At 40.2% G+C, this 10,880-nt stretch overlaps 1 long non-coding RNA gene across 1 annotated transcript; it reads left to right on the top strand.

Moving 5' to 3' along the window:
- The first annotated feature begins 1,883 nt into the window (after positions 1-1,883).
- LOC113254930 (uncharacterized) lies at positions 1,884-6,005 on the top strand. The gene is made up of 3 exons (XR_003316013.4): positions 1,884-2,364; positions 3,164-3,236; positions 4,575-6,005. It is a non-coding gene; the product is annotated as an uncharacterized LOC113254930 (long non-coding RNA).
- Positions 6,006-10,880: the final 4,875 nt, after the last annotated feature.

Here is a 10,880-nt window from a genome sequence, read left to right as displayed (position 1 = left end):
ATGCACAAAGGTCTAGGCTGGGTTGGATGCTCTAGGAGAGGGCCCTGGGAGTCTGGGATAGAAGCCTGTTAAGAGTAAAGAGATGAAATAGAGTAACCATTGCCTGACATCGATGCCTTATGATGATGGCAAGGTAGTCGTTCAACAAGTGTTTACTGAGCAACTACTAATGCTGGTTCCTGTTCTAGGGACCAGGGATGCAGCAGTAAACAAAACACACAAAAATCCCAGTCTTCATGCAGCATATGTTCCACTGAGTAGGACAGACGGTAGCAAAACAAATGACTGGAATATGTATATCCTGTGTATTACATATAGTGTGCTGAATAGTGCTAATTGCCCGGGAGAAAAAATATAGCAGGGAAGTAGGTTATGATATTATGGGTGTTTGGGGGTGAGGGGGGAGCACTGACATTTTTTATGGTGTGCCAAGGCAGGAGTCTGGAGAGTGTGAATAAAGAGAAGAGAGTTTTTTCATGGATCTCCTCATCAGCCTCATCAACAAAACACTGTGAGAATTAAAGAGAGAAAGAGAGAGAAACATTTCATATTGACATTCTAAAAGTGTTCCCCAGACAACATTCATCATCTGAAATTCTTGACAGATATGTTGTGCAAAAAGGAAATGAATAAAAAAATGGAATTGTTGCTATCAACAATCATTTTTTTTTTTAACCTGTGGCATCTTTAGAAGTAAAATGCAAAGTAACAGTTACGGAGATTTGTGAATGTCAAACTGATTAATTTCAGACCTACTGCAGCCTAGGCTGAACTTGCCTATAGGTTAAAACAAATTGAGGGTCTGTCCTTCTTCAAGGGTTTCAGGCATGAGTATAGGGTTCCTCGCAGTGTTAAAGCACCACACTATAAAAGTCCTGGCTATAAATTTTGCTGTGCTTCCCGGCTAAATGGACGCTTTGAGTGGAGACAGACTGGCGGGAGCTGAAGTAGTTATAGCTTTGATTTACCGCTGCTCTATCATTCCATCCTACTGAGAGTCGAGCAGTGCTGTGAAGGCGTGCTGATCGGCTGCTCTTTGGAGACTGAGGACCAGGGATGTCCAGCCTCTGTCAGTTTGTAGGCCGTGCTATCACGACTTACTTTGTGCAGCGAAGTCTTACGGGAGATGAAGGATTGGGACCTTGGCTAATAAATCTGTTGGGAGAGGAGTCCTCTCTGACCCTCATTTGTTTCCAAAAGGTCCTGTAGGAGTGTCACTGATAGGAAATTACTTGTGAAAACTCACTATTTGAACTCAGTATAACACTTGTGAAGGCCAATTTATAACATTTGTTTTGAATATCCCATATTTGGGGCATCCCTACTGATGTGTGTGTGTTTTTTTTTTTTTTTCTGCTGGTGCTAAAAACGCTCAAATGAAAGTTGGCCAAAACAACAACGACAACGACAAAAACATCTGATTAAAAAAAAATGAACTGCAGATGCTGGAGATGAATTGAGTCAGATACTGTGTGGTTAGAACATAGCCGAGGTCTTCACAAGAGCTGTATTTTTATTTTAACTTCAGGCCTCTCCATCTGAAAGGAAGGAGTGTATGACTGAAATCAATAAGAGATCCTAGGGCTGTGATATTAAAAAAAAAGTATTATTCATTCTCTTGTTAGTTTTTCATCAGCTTTCATTTGGTATGTTTTTATTTACTTTGATGTTGGTAAATCTCTCCTAATGCTGTAATTATAGGAGTAAGAGTGAATACGTCTTGCTTCACATCTGTGAGGAAAATGCAGTGTTTGATTTGTTTCTTTTTTAATTTGCAGTTTGGAAGAGGTTGATTAATCCGTTGGGAGAGTCATCTGTTCCATCTTAAGTTACACCCATTAGAGGTTGTTATAAATCCATCTGTGGAGTCAACTGAAATTTTTGGAGATTAAACGGCTGCATGGATCTGTGACTACATTAAAAAAATATAGTTTCACTCCTTAATTAATGAGGATGTTTCTAGATAGTGCACGTGGATCACATTTTGAATGTTCTTTTGTGAAAAGAAATTTCATTCACTTGTCTGTATCATGAGTTGTCATCATATGCGTCACCTTCTGTCATCTTGGCTTCTGGTACCATATTGAGTCAGAATTTTAGTATTCATTTAAAAAAAAAATCTAAATATTTGGTTCTGTTAAATCATATCTGGAAACTTCTTATTCGACTGTCTTTTGAAGAGAAGATCACCAGAGAGGAATGCGTGAGGATAAACACGTGCTCACTCACACTACCTCCCCGTCTACTGCTGTTATATAGATGGGGCTTCGTATCAACCTCAGAATGCCAACCATGTGGAGCAGGAAAGCCAAGTAAAGGCGCAGGAATCTCAGAAAGCCTCAAGGGAATCCTGTCAGTGACATGGTAAGTTTTCTTTTTCTATTTTTTTTTTTTAAGATTTTATTTATCTATTTTGGGGGGGACAAGAATGGGGGGAGGGACTGAGAGATAAGGAGAGAGAGAATCCCAAGAAGACTACTCACTTAGCATGGAGCCCTAAGTGGAGCTCGATTCCGCAACCCTGAGATCATGACCCGAGCCAAAATCAAGAACCAGACAAAACAAAAATCAAAATTCTAGAACTTCCAACATTTTCCATCTTGACCCACTTCTTACAAAACGTTGAGAAAGAAAAAAAAAAAAGGAACTTGATTCATCACTTCACCATGATCATGAATGAAAATAATTAGTACCTGTGGAGAGTAGAGAAGTAACAACTAGAATGTGGCGACTAAGCTGACTGAGCCACTGAGAGGGAAAGTCAGAGATCCCAGGAAGAACAGAAGAGCTCTACTGGCTGCTCACCATTGTGTCCATTCCCTTGGCCTCGTGGGGGAACGCGCTGGAAACTGGGTGCAGTTTACACCTTTCATCTCTGTGAATATGATGAGGTAACCAACTTTTAATGATTTCAAGGGTACTTCTGAATTCTGGGAATGGGAATGCAACAGGTTCCCAATTTTCCAAATAATAACCAGGACACAGATACTCTGATCACATGGACTCAGATATTTCTAGGTCACAAAAGTTGCTGGATGTTAGGAGATTCAATCCTAAGAGTTCTCATCACAGGGAAAAAAACTTTTTTTTTCTTTTTTTAAGTCAGGTCACGATTTGGTGCACCTTAAACTAACACAGTGCTGTCTTGTCAATTATATCTCAGCAAGACTGGAAGACAGTTGCCGGATTCGGCATCCAGATTTAGCCAGTGCGACTAAAACCATGGATTCATAAAGGTAACAACCCCTTCTGGTCTAAGATTATTTTAAATCCCTGTTTAAAACTCTTAGGCAAATGTAATGCAACTAGGAATAACATAGGCTCATTTTTATAGCACTTATTGTGAACGTGATACTATGCGGGGAAAAAAGGTATTTTACACAAAGCTATATCTTAACCTGAAATTTGGAGGTCTTATCATTTATATAGATTTATGAAACTGTTAGAATCACGCAGAAAAAGAAATGTACAGTTGTGACAATTATACTGTAAATGAGTCCCTTACGTATAGACGATATTCTTTTCTAAGCAGATGAAGCTTTAGATGGTGACAAGTTTTCGTTTTTCCCCGGGAATAGTACTCATCTCATTATGGGCGCTAAGAAAAAGCTCTGAGTGTAAAGTACTTCTTGGAGTATGGCATAACCTAATATGCCATTTTTTTGCGGCCTTCCTCAGTGTTTAAATGTTTTCACCTCGTATTAAAAGATATTCCATTTTGGGAATAACTGTATCCCTATCTTCCACCCGGCAACCATCTGCAGGAGGCAAACACGCCAAACTATTAGGTATCAACCCCAAGATCCCCACAGAGCTTGAGAGATCGATGTTTGGTTGACTGGAGAGAAAGAATGAGTGACACAGAAGAGGACTTCAGAAAAGAGCCCCTCCGGGTTGCCCAGCTGATCTCGGGTTGCTGCTCAATGGGCATTGTTCATGACCATTTGAAAAAATGTCTTCGCTTGAGTGAACTTGAAGAAATGAGGGGCATGGGAGTTAGTCCAAATTCATATCTTTGTGAACTGAGGGTCGACTCCAGAAGAACAACCAATGTCCTTACTTCGGAGGTCAATGTGTAGCTTCTGAATTTCAGTCCAGTTAGGTCAGTGTAGCTTGTGGATGGCATTCTGTTGCAGGCCTGGGCAGTGACTCACAGGCCCTTCTGCTGTTGTTAACAGCATCGGCTTTAAGGGCTTTGACAAATGACATTGGAAAATGCATGCAGTGGTTGAGCCAGGGCACATGATGAAAACTGTGTATATCTTCACTGTTCCTTACAATACCAAATTTATGATTAAATTTCTGTTTCCCAAATTGGGCCTATTGAAAATGATCTTGAGCAATCTTAGCCTCTTTCGCCACTCCACAAACTAACAAATTTTTCCTGTAAATATATTCGGTCCCCCTTCTGTTGTCACTGCTGAGTTTAACTGAATGCATGTTTTTGCCTGTAGATCTCACTTTCGGAGTGCAATTATAGAATTTAACTCTTAAATAGTTGGGTTAGGGATCTGAGTCATCTAAAATTCTTCTACAAGACCACAGGATTAAAGTTTTGTATTTGCTCCCCCTAGGTTTTGGAGAGAAGGTAGAAGGAAGAGAGATGAGGACATTGAAATCATTATCCAAGAAACGTGTCCAGGTGCAGACCTGGATGGTCTCCAGTTGAGTAGGACTGAAAGACAGACACTGGGACATTTTGGTATGCTCTCCAGAAAGACCACCAGCTGCAAGTGGCCAACCGTTAAGAGAACTGCCTGAATTTGAGGGTGAAGTGTTACCTGGACCTCTCGAGAAACTTTAAAGGAGCTACTTTTGGTGAACCTGGCATAAAATGTAGTGATTATGGGCAGAGCATCTCATGATTTGTGGCCAAATTGTAAGACACTGCAGTTATGTTTGTAACTTAAAGCTGTTCAAATTAGACTTCATGGGTCTTTTGGAGATTAAAAGATAGGGAGGTTTAGTAGAAACAGCAGGACACAAAAAGACCTGGCTTCCAATGTCAACCTACCACTTCGTGAATGTCTGACGTAAGTCACTTAACATTTTAGGCCTCATCTTCCTTAGAGATAAAAAATTACCTGTGAAGTCTCCTCTAGCTCTACAATTTTATTTTTAAAAATATTTCCCTGACTTCCTCCGCATATTACTATTCAAATGAGAAAATGCAGAAAGAACTTGAGTGGGTGAGAGAGAGATCCTATCATTACCACTGCTTACTTCCCCCACCTTTACTTCCCCTAACAAAACTCATAGTTCCAAAGCTCCTGCTAATGCTTCTGTATTTTCTCCTCAGAAAAATCTCCAGGTAAATGATGAAAGATAAGCACTTGTTATTCAGCTGAAAATAAAAAAGCCAATAGGTGACTAGAACAAAATTTAGTGGTTTGGGTAAATAAATAATCTACTAGCTAGCATTGTTTTTACAGAGTCAAAATATGCCTTCATATGCACATTATAAGGTTTATAAACAGTACGAGTAACATAGAACTATGTAATCACTTAAGAATTCACACATAGAATGTCTCTCTTCTCCAACACCCAATCTTATTTCCACACTCCAGAGACAACCACTGCTAATGATATGGCATGTGTATTTCGTAAACCATGTTTAATTAAGTTACATGCATATGTTTATAAAAATGTACATACACATTTTTCGACATATAAACAGATTATGTTAGATTATGCGCCATCCTTGGAAAGCTCAAAGCGTCTGGTCTTGAACTAATCACGGCAACAATCTTCTCAATATCCCTTGTTTTATAGGAAACTAAGCTTATATGGAAGTTAGCTCTATCTTCCAAGAAGATGAGATGGGTGAGAATTAATGACTTTTCCTATCTTGGCTTTCTAAAGACTTGTGAAAAGCTCAAGTCTTGGGCGGATTAAACAATATCTGTGGAGGTAACAGTGGTAAACTGTGATTCTTGGATCTATCATTATCAATGACTTCAAAGCATGTTGTAAAATTTACAAGAGATAAAGAGTATTCACCAAAACTCGCTTTTCTAAAAGTCTCTTGCCAGGTTGAGGCTCTATGTTGGGGTGGCCGTTGTGCTTTAGGAACAATGGACGTCACAAACTCCAGTCTATTCCATCACCAGATTCCACACCTGGATTGGTCCACTCACCCTCTTACCTCTATAGTAGTACCCTGGGCATACATTTACCATAGCAATCTTCACAGCAGAAGATAAGCTGCACCAGGCCGAGAACTGGCATCTGCTTTGATCTGCTGTGTCCTAGCCCTTAGAACAGGATCTGGTACATAGTAGGTAATCAATAGGTATTTGTTGTTCAACCATATTTATTTTACCAAATTCTCGGTTATACTATAAGCCCTTTGTCAGTATCTGCCCGTATAGTTCTACTACTGGTGTTAGAATATGACTACTGCTCAAAATTGCCGACTACTATATAAAAAGAGAAAAATAAGTGCGTAAATAGGGGAGTAAGTAAATGAATGAATAAAATAAGGATAGGCTATCCACACCAGAGATGGATATCATTGTTGATCAAGTGAACTTGTTTGGGCCTCAGAAGTCTGAACAGTAAATGTATCTTGATTTGCTCTTTACAACTTGATTTGCTCTCACTTTTTCCTTAGCTACCTTGACCTGCTATCTTTTCCTCTGCAAAGAATATCCTAGGTCCTTCAAATTTGATGAGGTGTAACTTTTAACAGATGCCATTAAGGTAACTGCTCTTAAGGAATCACCACTTCAGAAATGGGTTATTTCTAAGATTTCCAGTCTGTTCTACATACAGCACACCAAAGGTTCATGTTTCATGTCAGGCAAGATATGATCATTTTCGTTTCCACATTCTTTAGATTTCCTCCGAAATTTACAGCTTGTGTGTGTGTGTGCAAATTATCATTTTATTCATTTAGTTAATACCATTGAGTTTGCTCTTGGATGAGAATAAGAAAGAATTAAGGAAGTACATTCATAACCCTATCAGGATAAGGGGAATTCCTTCCACCAAGAGGTCATATAAGCCGGAAATAATTCTTATTTCTTATCTTCTCCTCAACTTACTCCCAAGAAGTTGTTTTTTGAGGGGTGTCCACAATTTCCACCACCACGCCAGGACTGCTTTAGGGCTATTTCTCTTTGTTACTCCATGTACGTGGACTCTATCTTTTCACATATTTATCTAACTGCATTTACTGAGAAATGCTTGATTCACATGTACCATCCACAAAAGACATGTCCAACTCAGATCTACTCACTGTAGGCTAACTAAATTAAGCTAATCATAACCTAAATAAAAGAAACTGACATTTTAGTTATCACAACAAATGGATGACACCCTATTAGGATTTTTGAAATATTGCAAATAGTTTATGTGTCTTTATGACAATCTTTAAGGACCTCTGTGGATCTGGGGACTAGCTATTTATAGGATTCCCATAAATTTTAAGGTCCTGAATGAGAGACCGGAAGGGTTAGACAAAGAACATGGAAAAGGAACTATGGATATCTGTTAAGTGATGGCTGGAGGCCTAGTTCTCTAACATTGATATATCCCATTCTCTATATGCTAAAGTTTCATCCTTTCTGGATTGATGCTATGTGACCTATTTGCACTTAAAGTAATTAGCCTACATTTGTCATAACCTTACATGGTCCTATCAAATTACATGCTAACCATATTTATAATAGGAAGTAAAACAGGCAGGCTTAAAGTGACACTTAGATGTGCTAAGTTTGTCTACTGGCTGGGTCTGATTCACCTTTCTCTCTTCTGAGTTACTGTAATAAACTATATTAGCATATATAAGTTCTTATGATATATTCAGGGCAGCACAGGTAAGAATTAGATGTTATATTTGGTTCTGTGGAGTGGAGGTAGAGTTAGCTTAAATGGTCCTGCAATCTCTCCTCTGTTAGTTGTTAAACTAGTTTAGGAAATGTGTTCGTGTGTATTTGGTGTTTCTTAGAATTTCATGACTGTAGTGACTGTGACATTTGAAGAGGCTGATGATTAACAGATATTGCAGGTATCTTTTTTTTTTAGATTTTATTTCTTTGAGAGAGAAAGCATGAGCAGGGGGAGCAGCAGAAGCAGAGGGAGAAGCAGACTGCTCACAGAGCAGGGAGCCCAGGGTGGGGCTCCATCTCAGGACCTTGGGATCACGACCCGAGCGGAAGGCTCACTTAACCGACTGAGCCACACAGGCACCCCTGTATCTTACAGGCATTATATAAATCACACTCTAGAACAGTTTGCTAATCCGACTGGGAAGTCTTAGAAAATCTCTAAGAACAGTTGCCCAACCACAGGCTTAAGCAGCACATACATGGTAATGGGTGACACCATCAGCAGCTAGGCAGTGTCTGCAAACCTCATCTTAACCAACAGCACAATCCTATCTTCTTGGCCCTTTCCCTTCCCTATATGCCAGCCCCCAATTTCTCATTTTTCCAAAACTATTATATAGTTTTTAAGAAGTCTAATTTCTTCTTGTTTTTGTTCTGTCTCTGGAGTAAAATTAAAATTCAGGCATATGGGAGTAAATGGAGATGTAAAGGATTTAGATCAAATGAAAAAAACCTACCAGAATAATCAGTCCATAAAAAAATACAGGTGTCTGTATATTGGGTGAACACCTGTGTTTGATAGCAGTGACAGAACATGGGTAGATCCCATTAAGTCTAACTCACTGGGGAGGGAAAGGGAGGATGACACAAAGGGGCCAGTGGGGTGCAGGTCAAAGTGGATGTCCCATTGGTCAGCACACCGAATGTGATTTTTTCTAAGAGGTCTGTAATGAGCACATATCTCATATGACTAGACATTCCTTCAAACAATAAATGACCCTCAATTCTTAGGTGACGATTCAAGAGCTCAGGGGATCAACTCAAGGCTGCACATTCTGGATAAACTCAAAAAGGAATGAACTCAGAAAGGATGGACTTAATCAAAGGATCCCATGTAAGACAGCATTACGGTGACACTGGCCTTTATTTCATCTTGGTTTTAGGATAATCATCACTGCATGAAATCTTACAGGTGATTACCATCACAGGTTCAAAAGAATGCTCATAATAACAATTCTGACACTGGGTAATGCTTAGGACTTTTCTCAAAGTGCTTTCTCATTTATTACTTGCTTTAGTCTTCCCAGTGTCCCCAGGGCATTAAGTTTGGGCACTGTTATCCCATTTTATGGAGGAAGGAACTGAGGCTCAGAGCAGTTTGTCACTTGCTCAAGGCCACAGAAGCCAGCAGCAGTGCACTGTTCAGTGGGACCCGCCACATTCTCTGATTTCTGGTAGAAAGTGCCATTGTGTACAGAAGTCTCATCCTGTCCTTTTCTTCCTTTTATAAATGCCAGGGAGATTTTTGAGAGGGTAGCACTCAAGCTGACCAACTCTCTGGATTGGCCTCTCTCCTTTCACAGGCCAGTGGGTGGGTGGCTGCTGGAGGATTTGTTCCTCACCACCCCTTCATTCCGCCCCAAGTATAGATTTCCTGTCTCGATAAGAGGAGCCTGGCTCCAAGAAGCAGGGGTGGGCGTGGAGTTGCTGAAAAGAAAGTTATGTGTCTGTCCTCTGGAGCCACGTCGAATAGTCTCTGTCATAGGTCCTCCTGCAGTTGTTGGCACTTTCCACTGAGTTTTCTGTGGCAAATAACCCCAAATGCTTTACACAGGGAATAGCTTGCAGATGTGGGTATGATAACCTGCAAAGCATGACTTAAATATAGTAATTGTCTCTAGCCTGCTCTTAACTGTGGCGACAGAGTTTCTACTATGTCATTAGGGAAGGAATTTCCAAGTCTTGGAACACAATAAGCAAAGCTTCTGGCAGCGACTGTTTTTAACGAAGTTAATTGGCTTCTGACCAAAAAGATGGGGTTAAAGTATGTGGGAACTGAGAGATAAATGGCAGTCAAAGAGTGTCCAAAAGTAAAAAAAAAAAAAGTTTTTGTTGCTATTGTTATTCAGCTTAGAAATAATCACTTTATCTCTTTGTGCTTAACCCACTCTCTTCTTTGTTCTGATTTTCTGTTATCCTTCCCAGTAAAATTACTGCAGTTTAAAGGTGAACGGTTTTGCTTTGCAGACTTTCTTTACCAGCCCACTTCCCTGGCTCTGCCTAACACAGCCAAGTAGAAAAGATCTATTGGACTCTAGGGATGGATGAAGTGGAGAGAATAAGCCGCTCTAATCTCCCACCTAACAAGACTGCCTCCACTAACCCTTGGCAGGTGGTCTTCCGGCCTCCCTACCTTCTAAGACCTCACTTTCGGACACTTGTTACCATTAGAGTTTTCTTCTCAATCCCGAATTTTTATTACCCGTTGGTTCTGGTTTTACCCTCTATTAAGTAGATGGTACTTGTGTAGTCAGTTATTTCATACCACAGGCCTTTAACTACTTCTGGCGGGAAAATCACGCCTCCCTTACAGCCAGGATAACAAGTCAGTCTGGTGTCAGCTGCCAGCTCCATTGGATCGGATCATGGCTGTCTGGAGGGCTAGGGGCTGGGCAAAGGCTTGGGAAAGAGAATCATGGTTGATTAGTCATATCTACCATGGCCAAAGGATGAGAGAGTGAGTGGTGTTACAGGTGTCCGTATTTTTAGACTTTGTCATTAGATGTAATGTAGGTAATCACTGAGTACCATGGTCCTTTCAACTGCTCTTCATATACCGTGGTTAGATATCTCACTATCCTGATTTTCTCTGAACAAAATTCCTCTTGAAAAATAACTCCCAAAGGTGAACACAGTACTCCTAGTGTGGTCCGACTAGATTAGAAAACAACGGGACTACAATATCCATTAAATCATACCCATTGATGTGGTCAACGATTGCATCTTCTGTGTGACTCATACACAGCATGTGAGCTATTACCGCCTCTA

The sequence above is a fragment of the Ursus arctos genome, unplaced genomic scaffold (genome assembly GCF_023065955.2).
Source record: "Ursus arctos isolate Adak ecotype North America unplaced genomic scaffold, UrsArc2.0 scaffold_5, whole genome shotgun sequence".
NCBI classification, from domain to species: domain Eukaryota; kingdom Metazoa; phylum Chordata; class Mammalia; order Carnivora; family Ursidae; genus Ursus; species Ursus arctos.
This window is presented reverse-complemented; position numbering and strand designations above follow the sequence as displayed.